This window comes from Pleurodeles waltl, chromosome 4_1 (genome assembly GCF_031143425.1).
Source record: "Pleurodeles waltl isolate 20211129_DDA chromosome 4_1, aPleWal1.hap1.20221129, whole genome shotgun sequence".
Taxonomy (NCBI): domain Eukaryota; kingdom Metazoa; phylum Chordata; class Amphibia; order Caudata; family Salamandridae; genus Pleurodeles; species Pleurodeles waltl.
Window position 1 is genome coordinate 738,811,139 of NC_090442.1, and position 13,178 is coordinate 738,824,316.

Consider the following 13,178-nt stretch of genomic DNA (forward strand, 5'->3'; position numbering starts at 1 on the left):
GAGCTGTGCGCAAAGGTGCCCCTAGAAGCAGTATGTAGGTCATTTTGAGGGTCGCTTGCAGGTCAGCAGGGGCACTCTGGTGGGAGGTCCAGATGATTCTTGAAGTCCCTTGACTGAGGCTTCCTCCTTGTCCTTTTTCATTCCAGAACAGACTGCCCTTCTGGGCATCCGATGTGAGGTGACCAGTACTCAGGGCTATTGCATGGTCTGGGCACTGGAGGGTCTAGTGCCACCAAACTTGGCACACTCGTAGGTTTTGTCTTCAAAGTCCAACGGGCAAAGTTTGGTCTGGCTGCAGTGTCCAGTTCCTTGGTCAGCAGCCGGTCAGTGAAGTGGTCTTCGTTATGTCTTTGGTTCCTTGGGGTTGTAGAGTGATGCCTTCACTCTGTAGGGAGATCTTTGGTGATTTTTGAACAATGGAGGTCCTCTGTGGGTATGTAGAGTCTGTCTGATGACAAAACAACCCCTCAGTGTGATCGTCGAGTCCTGGGTGCAGCAGAGACGGTTTGGCACATTCTTCTTGGTGCAGCAGGACCTTAGTTATCGAACCTTGGGTATTCTTTTTTGCTGTTCTTCTTTTGTCCATGGAATCTGAATCTTAGTCTAGGGATACTCAGGAAATATTGTATTTATTGGGCATTTTAGGGGGTACCTAGTAGTGACCAAGGGGTCATCTACCTTAGGGCTACACCCACTAAGTGACCACTTCCTGTGGGCAGAGGTCACTTTCCTACACCTGATTGGCTATTTTCCTTCCATACTAGATGGAGTAAATTAAATGGAGAGGTTACCTCGCATGCAAAACTTTAAGGGTGGTGCAAGCCAGGACTGGCCACTCCTCCTGTCTTTTGTCTGGTTTTCCACCGTTGCTCCCACCAAAAGTGGTGGTTTGCAACGGGATGGCCATCTGCTGCTAGCAGCAGTCCTGGAGGGCGAGTTTCAAGTGCGGTAAGCCCTTTGAAACTCGCAAGCAGGGCAATGCACATTCCTGATGGAGGGGAGGTTAGCACCTCCACCCAGGAAGGCTTTTGTTCTGAATCCCAGAGAGCAGGATCTCTCACCCCAGGGATTCAGACTCTTGTATGGTGGTGGCAGGGTGGTTGTAACCAGACAGGAACCGTGCCAGAGTAGTTAGCTTTTGCAGAGAGCACCTCTAAGGTGGCCCCTAGGTACATTTTGCAATCAATGCAATGTTGGTACCTGTTTGGATTTATCATTTTTAGTTGTTTGATACCAAACAACCCAGAGTTCAGGGTAGTTATCATGTAGCTGTGAAACTCATTCTGACCAGTGTCCAGCACATGCATTAAAATGCCCTGTTCACTTACTATGTCTCAGGTTTGGCAAGGGCACAGCAGGGGCATATTGCTCATGCATCTATGCCAATAAATACCAAATAGTGCACCCTGTCTTAGGGCTGGAAGGTCTGCCAGAGGGGGACTTACCTATAGGGCATGCAGTGGATGGTGGGCAGGGCACACAGGCTGTGTGCCAGGTGGAATTTGGCGTTGAGGATTGCATCAAAACACTCAGCCTTCAATGGCAGTGCAGGGTGCTTCTGGATGCATGGCCCTAAAGGGTGGCTCAATCTGTGCTGCTGCCCTCAGGGGCCGACCCTCAGTACCCCATGCCCTGGTACCTAAGTACCATTTATATGGGGCTTATAGCGGCAGCTACAGGTGTTGCCAATTGTGCTGATGCATCACAGCAGTTTTAGGGAAAGAGATCTGGCCAGTTAATCTGGTCAATAGGGGCCCTGGGCACTAACAACTTTGTGGCTACATCACTTACCAGGCACAAAGTGGGGGCTAACCGTGACAAGAAGAGGCTTTTTCTCACAGGGTGACAGAGTACAAAATGGCTCCCCGCCTGCCACTGTAGCCGAAAAGAGGAGTGTTAAACTGGTAGATTGCTTTTTAAACCTATGGCAAACCCACTCACCCCCCTTAACAATATATATGTCCCTCCTAAGTAAGGCCTATTGAGTTTGAAGGAAGGGAGCTGTATATTATCAAGTGGGACTTGTATTTTAATATGTCCTAACAATAAAACTTCTGAATTATCGTTTTTAATATGGAAAAGCTAGTGACCTCATTGGCTTGTCCAGAGTTACAGGCTGTCACCGCAGTCCTGCTAACTTCTGAATAGGAGGACTAAAATGGATACTTCAAGGTATCAAATTAATCTTGGCATTAAACTCGACCTGATGCCCAAGCCAAATTTAATGTCACTTTTAATGTAAAGCAACATTTAGAAAGTTGCCACTCTGTTGCCCAGTTCATCTGGTGGTCCCTCACAGTGGCTGGCCACCACACAGATTTTTGCACAGTCCTAGAACAATGGAGGTCTGCCGCAGAGGGAGCTGTTACCTCCCCCTCGCAGGACACTACACGAGATGTTGGCCTAAAAGGAGCGCTTCAAAGGAGGGGCCATCTTTGGTAGGCAAATGAGGATCACACTCAAGAAGGGTTGCCCGTGTTCAGGCAGATGGGCTGGTGGCAGGAACAGAAAGGGGAAATCAGTTGTTAAACTGGTTTATTTGTGGGTGTGTAGCCCACAGGTAGCCACACCTCTAGGGTGGGCCACCAAGCTCCTAACATGCAAGGAAGGGTCAAGGAAGGGTTCAGACATCTTGAGAGTGGACAGAATAGTGCACTCTGGGATTGCTAAATGCCGCTTATAGCCAGAAGTCGTCACAGGGTGGAAGGAATCCTGGTAGCCTATTGGCTAGTGGCCCCGTCATCCCCACAGGGCACTTACTGGGATAACTATGGCACCATGGCTCCCCGAACCTCTGATCACATGTGGACTGGAGGAAGGACTAAAGTTGCACCCATGTCTGCTGGACTCAGGAGAGTCATCAGAGTGCAGACTGGTTGCTAGGACAGACACTAGCCCTCACCAAAGAGACTGCTTGATTAGGAGGTTGGTAGCCCAGCCACTGCTGGGTTTCTACTAGCGCAAAGTGGACTTAGAGAGGCTACTCTCTCTGTGAAGACAGAGACCAAGCAATAAGTCCATGAAGGCCCCAGGCGACTGCATAGCACTAAGCACCAAGAGCATCATGCAGCATCCTCTGCATTCAATATCCTGAGCATTCAGACTGCTTCATTGTAGTCTATGATGGTTTTTGTTTAAAGTGGGGAACAGGACTCAAGACTGCTTTGATGATCAGGTAACTGTCCAAATACTCCTTAATGGCCTCCCGACCTTCTCCCTATCAGAATTGGTTGCCCTAGTCTAGACCAGAGTAGCCAAACACAACTCTTTCAAACTTTTCAAAAAGGTATAAACCTTATGGTTATCAATGCTTGTTTACGGTTTACACTAAAATGCTGAGATTTACATTTTACTTAAAAATCTATATCTCCGGAACCCTCAGCTGGATTGTGCTCATGTTGATGTCTAAAATTTAATAAAATGTAATATTTTGTCATAAATTGGTGTCAGATTTATTTTGTGGTGTGTGACTTTCTCATTTCGTTGTTTGGTGCTTATAAATGCTTTACACTGATTCCTTTGTTTAAGCCATGCGGCTCACAGCCACAGCTACCCGGGGTTGAGCAAGCGGTCTTACATAAGAACCTAATTGGACCCAAGACGTTTTTGTGAGTGTGTTACACGGTAAAGTTGCACATCCATACCATATAATACACTGCAATCCTCACAATATTTAAAAAGCGTAATAGCCTTTCTGTCCGGTGCTACAGGCCCTCGCCTTGGTGATCGCCCTACCTCAGGTTCAGGGCCCTAAACAACCAGTATCATCCTCAACCATCGGCTTTAATGTCTATTAGGACTAACGTTCTAGATTGCATTTTACTTTCTTATATTTAACAAAGAGTAATATATATTGTGTGTTTTATTGAATATTGAGAAGAACGTGGTGTTTATGTTGTGCTTTTGGTAAGCAACCGAACAATAGTGTTATAGAGCATTTAATCTTTTAGTTGTATGAAATTATAGGTTTGTTAGGCTAGATAGTTGCTCTGAACTGCCCTTTTAGCTATGGATGCTGGGGCTTATGGTTGTTAATATTTGATGACTTGCATTGATTCCCGAGGTATAGGCGAGGGTTCTTGTCACTTCCTACATGGTGCACATGACACTTGCTCCTATTTCTGTGAAGAAATCTTACCGGCTTTATTACAGTGCACATGGGACCGAGTTACTGCCCAATATCATTCTCCAAAATAGTGCTTGAGATCAGTATAGGTACCTGAGCAGAAAATATATGTATAGTTTCCTCCACTGCTCCTGGAAAATGCTGGCACTGTTCGTGAAATTAGAAAACAACTAGAAACTAGTCACTGAATTGCAAACACCCACCGTGTCCTATGGCGCGCATTTATCCCGTACTGTCTTTTTAAGTTAAGACCACTTTCTGGAACTATAAAGGACGCTGCTTAATACACGGGCAGCATAAAAAGCTAAAAAAAAAAATCATGACTGCAATAATTTGCCTCTGTGACGTGGAGGCAGTAAGTGGCTCTATAGTCTACGGAAGGTTGTGTCACGGATGTCTGGTAGGCCGTGGTTGCCCTCTTCCGCCTACCCATCGTCACTAAGTCGCCCTGCCCAAGGAAGAAATAGCCACGTCATTGGTTAATGTGTGTTTGGGCCGCCATTGCGCCACCGGTCACGTCTTCGGAACGAGAGCAGCAGTGCGGATTACAGAGGATACCGCGGTGAGCTTGAATAGACCTCAGCAGGAGGCCCTGACCCTCTTATCAAAGAATGATTAGTGCAGATTAAGGCTTTTGTGTCTGCCTGCAGGGCCACGGGCTAGAACGGCGCCCTCGTGCCAGGAGAGTGCAGCCCATATGGATCGGAGACATGCTTACGCTGCAGGAGGACTCAGACCCGCTTCCCGGAAGCCTTGATCCCCCTGCAGCCCCAGGCTCGAATTATCCCCTCCTGACACAATACCGTTCTCACCAACGGGCCCACTCGGGAGGCAGGACAAGGGCTTAAAATATCAATGAGCCGCCTCTTGTTGCGGGGCTTGGCAAACACTACCCGGGGGGCACAGCCACTTACGCGGAAACTCAATGGAACAGGCAGTGAGCTTTCTGGGAGAATGCCTTGATATGAGAGTCTTTAGAATCGAAATCACAGGACACTGACATCCTCTGTTGACACCAAGCACGGCCGAGTGTACAAGCGAGGGCAACAAGTGTCCCAACCCTGCTGTGGATGGAGCTCTTTCTCCGGGGAGGGGGCTGCAGGGTATAGAGCCTACCATAGGTTTAAGTCCAACAGACAGTTAAAGTTAGGCCTGGGTGAAATTTTAATTACACCAAAGTAATTGGAGTAATTTCAGTAATTACACCTTACGCTTGTGATGTGAAATTACTGAAATTATGCAAAAACGCCACCTTGAGTAATTTAGAGTAAGAATTCTACCACAGGACCACAGGAACAACATACTAAGAGCGAACAGCTGGTGACTACTGCTGTTCCTGTCCTGTAGCATTTAGCACTATTTTCTTAGTGCAAAATGTATCATCAGGTCCATTGTGGAAGCAAGAATGCATTTTACACTAAAAACAAATCAAATGCAGGATTACTCTTCTCAGGTAATTATGCATAATTACAAGTAATTTTGAGGTAATTACGAGTAATTATGCTACCAAGCATAACACCAGTGACGCCTACCGCTACTCCGATTTAAATCCCTGACAAGAATTGCTCGATCCTTGGCAGATTACTATCTCGTTGCACCTCGGTTCCCATTCATAAAAATGCTGAGGCCACATCTAAAACAGTATGACACAAACTGAGCTAAGACTTTGTGGAAATATGTGTAGTGGAAGCAGGTCTCAATTTGTTAACTCTCCCCAAGACGTCCATCATTCGGTAGCCCACTGGCAAAAACTTTGGGTCAATATGGAGCCAGAATGAAACTGAACTTTCGATCTCAAAGGCAAATCACGAGTTAACGACCTTGTCTAAGGAAAGTGTCATCAAGTTCAAGTAGCAGGGTTACTGTTTTAGATCCATGGTCAGTGCTTTAAGTGGGCAGGTACTGTCCGGTATTGAGTACCAGCACTTTTTTATTTTAAGGAGAGAACCGGCACTTCTCAATAAAAACGTAATACTTTTAATTGGAGAGTTCCAGCACTTCTCAGAAACAAGCAGGTACTCTGGTCGAGAGTACCTGCACTTCTATTTTTCTATTTCAAGCACTGTCCATGGTTTCTATTCACTCACTGACCCTTTGCTCCTCGTCTTCAATAATGTATATCGAGAGGCCATGGCACATATTATTCAGGAGGATGCTGATATTAATACCTTTGCGTACAATTCAGGAGATGAGTTAAGGAGAGGGCCCGCAGAGCGGTGTTCTGAGCTGCAAGCAAGAAAGCCCCACACAGAAACAAGCATTGGAAAAGCCAATAGCTCTTGCCTAGGTGAGAGCTATTGGCTTTGGTAATGCGTTCCAGCCATGTTGTACACCAACATCTACATGCTGTTTAGCATGGCTAAAAGTTAGTGGTGTGGGGGAGTAGATTGGAGTGGAGTAGATTCAGGTAGAGTGGTGTGGGGTAGATAAGAGTAGAATAAAGTGGAGTAGATTGGGTAGATTGGAGTGGAGTAGAGTAGGGCAGATTTGAGTGGGGGAGTAGGGTAGAATGGAGTGCTTTAGATTGTAGTAGGGTAGATTGGATTTGGCTACATTGGGTTGGACTGGGTAGTTTGGAGGGGAGTGTGGTAGATTGGAGTGTGGTGGAGTGGAGTAGATTGGAGTGGAGTTGAGTGGGGTAGACTGGAGTGGAGTGGTAAATTGGAGTGTGGTTGATTGGGGTTGAGTGGAGTGGGGTGGATTGGGATAGATTGGAGTGGGGTAGATTGGAGTAGGGTAAACTGGAGTGTGGTGTGGTAGATTGGAGTGGAGTCAGGTAAATTAGGGTGCAGTCATTTGGAGCGGAGTTGGGTAGAGTGGAAGGGAGTGGATAGACTGTGGTAGATCTGAGTGGAGTGTAGTGGGCTAGATTTGAGTTGGGTAGATTGGAGTAGGGTAGATTGGAGTGGGGTGTGATGGCATGGGGTGAGGCGATTTTGAATTGATTGAGGTAGATTAAGATAGGCTGGGGTAAATTGACGTGGAGTAGAGTAGATGGAGTGGAGAGAGGTAGATTGCAGTAGGGTAGACTAGAGTGCAGGGGAGGAGTTTGGAGTCGGGTAAACTGTAGTGAAGTGGGGTGGGGTAGATTGTTGTGGAGTTAAGTGGGGTGGATGGGGGTTGATTGGGGTGGAGTGGGTTAGACTATTGGAGTGGGGTAGATTGAAGTGGAGTGGAGTGAGGTAGAGTGAAGTGGAGAGGGGTAGATTGGAGTGGAGTGGGGTAGGCTCTGGTGGAGTGGAAATTGTAGTTTGTGGCACATTGGAGTGGGGTAGATTGTGGTAGATTGGAGTGGACTGGGGTAGACTGGAGCGGGGAAGATTGGACTGTAGCAGATTGGGGTAGATTGTAGTAGAGTGGGGTATATTGGGGTAGACTGGAGTGGAGTGGGGTAGATAATAGCGGAGTGGGGTGGAAGGGTGTAGATTGGAGGGCAGTAGAGTGGCATAGGGTGGAGTGGTGTGTAGTGGCAGAGTGGAGTGGTGTGGTGTGGTGTTGCATGGCGTATGGTTTTAGCATGTAGGGGAGTGGATTGCCATGTGCCAGAGTGGAGTGGAGTGATGTGATGTGTTGGAGAATAGAGTGGCATGTCGCAAAGTGAAGTTGCATGTCATAGAGCAGAGTGTTGTATCATAGAATGGAGTGGTATGACACAGAGTGGCGTAGAGTGTGCATGATGTAGTAGAGCACTGCCATTACCGACAACATATTTTCAATTGAAATGACCATAACATCTGCACAAACATGCAGTTTTACTGTTCAGAAATGATATGTGGAAATGTCATCACCTAGTGTATTGATGTGCTTTGATCTTATTCAAATACTTGTTTCCACCACACTTCAAAAATACAAAAAAACTTGATTTGTACTTTCCTAATTTGTATATATTCTGAAATATCACCACAGTTCATTTTTGTTGTGTTCTAGAAAAAAAATCCCTTTCTGTTTCACGGCAAGATTGGCACATAAATTCTCTCACTTTGTCAGAGAAAGAAAAGTAAACACCTGGCTCCCTGGAAGACACACTCTGGCATTTGACCTCTGCATTTTAATGCACTATCCAGTAGGCTTTGAACTAAAAACTGACCACAGACAAAGTTCCTTTTTTGGTTGGAGATAAATATTTCAGGCCGTACTAATTTGCAACGTTCTTGCAAAGGCAAAAACATCAGTCAGACTTTAAATTATTTAATGTGACATCTTACAAATTCTTAATGTTAATATTGGCCCCCATACAGTTTACGGTAGACAGAATCAAAGCCTAACCAACCATCCCTATGGACAAACTTCTTGTGAGCTCATGGATCAACTCCTCCCCAGGTCCTCTCTGCATCTTCAGAAACCAATCAGAGCAATGTACCTGTAGCATGGAGGCCCACCAAAACTTTTCTTTTGCAGTCCCTCCGAAAATAGGGTGGAGGGGCACGATCTGCAATGATGCAAGTCTAAAATACCATACCAGAGGCATTCGTTGAAGGACCCCTTGGCACCCTCTAAAGAGATAGGCTTGGCAACCATGCCAACACTTTGGTCCCCTGACACCGACTACATCCCCCACTAATGCAGAGGGAGGAATTTAATGTGGCACTGGGCCTGCCGACTCCAGAAACTGATGCAACAATATCCATCCCCAACCTTCTGTAAATATTTAAGACACCATATACCCAACTTGGAGGCCCAGAATTAGACTAGCCAATCATGAAAAATCATTTTTTGCTGCAAGATGAGGTCACCCAAAATCTGACTGCCAACCATGAGCCCACTCCACCACAGGCCGCATGGTTCCTCTACCATCCAGACTGCTGCTGAAAGATTCCATGATCTGTGCTGCATAAGACGACAAGATAAGAACAAACAACTCATTAACCTCCCGGGATAAGTGTACCCCGGTCATGATGAAACGTATTTTGCCCATATGATATTCATGTGTAACAGACCTTAGGCTACACGTGCGGGGTAGTTTGAGAAACCTTCTGTGCATGCACTTGACATGTTTAAGTACCCAACAGAGGACTCCCCTTTCCAAGCCCTCCAGGATCGTGAGACCATGCAGCTTCTGTGCTGGAAACATTCACACCAGACAAGACAAGTCAATAATCAATAGTCCTCTCAGCCAAACTGTGCCAAATCGTTATCCCTGTGAATACCGAAGCAGGCCCTGGATCCACCTTTCCAAGATTTGTTGAAGTAATGGTCTCATCGCCCGCAATGCAAAACCATCTGATCCTGAAACTCTCTTCTAGGGCACACACCTCAAAACCTTCATTGTAGAATAACTTCTACACACTCTGAACCACAGAGTGGCCAATAATCAGAACCTCCAGGAGGGCATGACACCTAATCTACACAAATCGGAGAGAAAGCAAATAAATAGCCAAAAGAGGAACAAGGACACAAACCAGAAGATAACTTAATCAGATATAACGCCTGTGTAGGAGGCTGGACTGGCTTGTAGTGAGTACCTAGGGGTACTTGCACCTTGCACCAGGCCCAGTTATCCCTTATTAGTGTATAGGGTGTCTAGCAGCATAGGCTGATAGATAATGGTAGCTTAGCAGAGCAGCTTAGGCTGAACTAGGAGACGAGTGAAGCTCCTACAGTACCACTTAGTGTCATATGCACAATATCATAAGAAAACACAATACACAGATATACTAAAAATAAAGGTACTTTATTTTTATGACAATATGCCAAAAGTACCTCAGTGAGTACCCTCAGTATGAGGATAGCAAATATACACAAGATATATGTACACAATACCAAAATATGCAGTAATAGTATTAGAAAACAGTGCAAACAATGTATAGTTACAATAGGATGCAATGGAGACACATAGGGATAGGAGCAACACAAGCCATATACTCCAAAAGTGGAATGCGAACCACAAATGGACCCCAAACCTATGTGACGTTGTAGAGGGTCGCTGGGACTATTAGAAAATAGTAAGGGTTAGAAAAATAGCCCACCCCAAGACCCTGAAAAGTGAGTGCAAAGTGCAGTAAAGTTCCCCAAAGGACATAGAAGTCGTGATAGGGGAATTCTGCAGGAAAGACACAAACCAACAATGCAACAACGATGGATTTCCAGTCGAGGGTACCTGTGGAACAAGGGGACCAAGTCCAAAAGTCACAAGCAAGTCGGAGATGGGCAGATGCCCAGGAAATGCCAGCTGTGGGTGCAAAGATGCTGCTACTGGACAGTAGAAGCGTAGGTTTCTGCAAGAACGACAGGGGCTAGAGACTTCCCCTTTGGAGGACGGATCCCTCACGCCGTGGAGAGTCGTGCAGAAGTGTTTTCCCGCCGAAAGACCGCCAACAAGCCTTGCTAGCTGCAAATCGTGCGGTTAGGGTTTTTGGACGCTGCTGTGGCCCAGGAGGGACCAGGATGTCGCAAATTGCGTCAGGAGACAGAGGGGACGTCGAGCAAGACAAGGAGCCCTCTCAGCAGCAGGTAGCACCCGGAGAAGTGCCAGAAACAGGCACTACAAGGATGCGTGAAACGGTGCTCACCCGAAGTCGCACAAAGGAGTCCCACGTCGCCGGAGAACAACTTAGGAGGTCGTGCAATGCAGGTTAGAGTGCCGTGGACCCAGGCTGAACTGTGCACAAAGGATTTCCGCCGGAAGTGCACGGAGGCCGGAGTAGCTGCAAAAGTCGCCGTTCCCAGCAATGCAGTCTGGCGTGGGGAGGCAAGGACTTACCTCCACCAAACTTGGACTGAAGAGTCACTGGACTGTGGGAGTCACTTGGACAGAGTTGCTGGATTCAAGGGACCTCGCTCGTCGTGCTGAGAGGAGACCCAAGGTACCGGTGATGCAGTTCTTTGGTGCCTGCGGTTGCACGGGGACGATTCCGTCGACCCACAGGAGATTTCTTCGGAGCTTCTAGTGCAGAGAGGAGGCAGACTACCCCCACAGCATGCACCACCAGGTAAACAGTCGAGAAGGCGGCAGGATCAGCGTTACAGAGTTGCAGTAGTCGTCTTTGCTACTATGTTGCGGTTTTGCAGGCTTCCAGCGCGGTCAGCAGTCGATTCCTTGGCAGAAGGTGAAGAGAGAGATGCAGAGGAACTCGGATGAGCTCTTGCATTCGTTATCTAAGGAATCCCAAGAGAAAAAAGACCCTAAATAGCCAGAAAAGAGGGTTTGGCTACCTAGGAGAGAGGATAGGCTAGCAACACCTGAAGGAGCCTATCAGGAGGAGTCTATGACGTCACCTGATGGCACTGGCCACTCAGAGCAGTCCAGTGTGCCAGCAGCACCTCTGTTTCCAAGATGGCAGAGGTCTGGAGCACACTGGAGGAGCTCTGGGCACCTCCCAGGGGAGGTACAGGTCAGGGGAGTGGTCACTCCCCTTTCCTTTGTCCAGTTTCGCGCCAGAGCAGGGCTAAGGGGTCCCTGAACCGGTGTAGACTGGCTTATGCAGAAATGGGCACCAAATGTGCCCATGAAAGCATTTCCAGAGGCTGGGGGAGGCTACTCCTCCCCTGCCTTCACACCATTTTCCAAAGGGAGAGGGTGTAACACCCTCTCTCAGAGGAAGCCCTTTGTTCTGCCATCCTGGGCCAGGCCTGGCTGGACCCCAGGAGGGCAGATGCCTGTCTGAGGGGTTGGCAGCAGCAGCAGCTGCAGTGAAACCCCGGGAAAGGCAGTTTGGCAGTACCAGGGTCTGTGCTACAGACCACTGGGATTATGGGATTGTGCCAGCTATGCCAGGATGGTATAGAGGGGGCAATTCCATGATCATAGACATATTACATGGCCATATTCGGAGTTACCATTGTGAAGCTACATATAGGTAGTAACCTATATGTAGTGCACACGTGTAATGGTTTCCCCGCACTCACAAAGTCCGGGGAATTGGCCCTGAACAATGTGGGGGCACCTTGGCTAGTGCCAGGGTGCCCACACACTAAGTAACTTAGCACCCAACCTTTACCAGGTAAAGGTTAGACATACAGGTGACTTATAAGTTACTTAAGTGCAGTGTAAAATGGCTGTGAAATAACGTGGATGTTATTTCACTCAGGCTGCAGTGGCAGGCCTGTGTAAGAATTGTCAGAGCTCCCTATGGGTGGCAAAAGAAATGCTGCAGCCCATAGGGATCTCCTGGAACCCCAATACCCTGGGTACCTCAGTACCATATACTAGGGAATTATAAGGGTGTTCCAGTAAGCCAATGTAAATTGGTAAAATTGGTCACTAGCCTGTTAGTGACAATTTGAAAGAAATGAGAGAGCATAACCACTGAGGTTCTGATTAGCAGAGCCTCAGTGAGACAGTTAGTCATAACACAGGTAACACATTCAGACACACTTATGAGCACTGGGGCCCTGACTAGCAGGGTCCCAGTGACACATACAACTAAAACAACATATATACAGTGAAAAATGGGGGTAACATGCCAGGCAAGATGGTACTTTCCTACACAACCCCCCCCAAACGAAGGACAATAAGACTAGCCATGACCTGATGAGTCTTCATTGTCTAAGTGGAAATATCTGGAGAGTCCATCTGCATTGGAGTGGCTACTCCCAGGTCTATGTTCCACTGTATAGTCCATTCCCTGTAGGGATATGGACCACCTCAACAATTTAGGATTTTCACCTTTCATTTGTTTTAGCCAAAGTAGAGGTTTGTGGTCTGTCTGAACAATGAAGTGAGTGCCAAACAGGTATGGCCTCAACTTCTTCAGTGCCCAGACCACAGCAAAGGCCTCCCTCTCAATGGCAGACCAACGCTTTTCTCTAGGGGTCAACCTCCTACTAATAAAAGCAACAGGTTGATCCTGGCCCTCAGAATTAAGTTGTGATAGGACTGCCCCTACTCCTAATTCAGATGCATCAGTTTGGACATAGAATTTTTTAGAGTAACAAGGGCTTTTCAGGACAGGTGCAGAGCACATGGCCTGCTTCAGCTCCTCAAAAGCTTTCTGACAGCTAGCTGTCCACAATACCTTTTTAGGCATCTTTTTGGATGTGAGGTCATTAAGAGGGGCTGCAATGGAGCCATAGTTCTTAATGAACCGCCTGTAATACCCAGTGAGGCCTAGGA

General features: G+C 47.2%; 1 long non-coding RNA gene across 1 annotated transcript in view; it reads left to right on the top strand.

Annotated features, from left to right (window-relative positions):
- Nucleotides 1-4,573: 4,573 nt before the first annotated feature.
- Nucleotides 4,574-13,178, top strand: part of LOC138288574 (uncharacterized) — a 76,377-nt gene continuing 67,772 nt past the window's right edge. Inside the window, exon 1 of the long non-coding RNA XR_011202467.1 lies at nucleotides 4,574-4,688. This is a non-coding gene — a long non-coding RNA (uncharacterized lncRNA). The remainder of the gene's footprint in view (nucleotides 4,689-13,178) is intronic.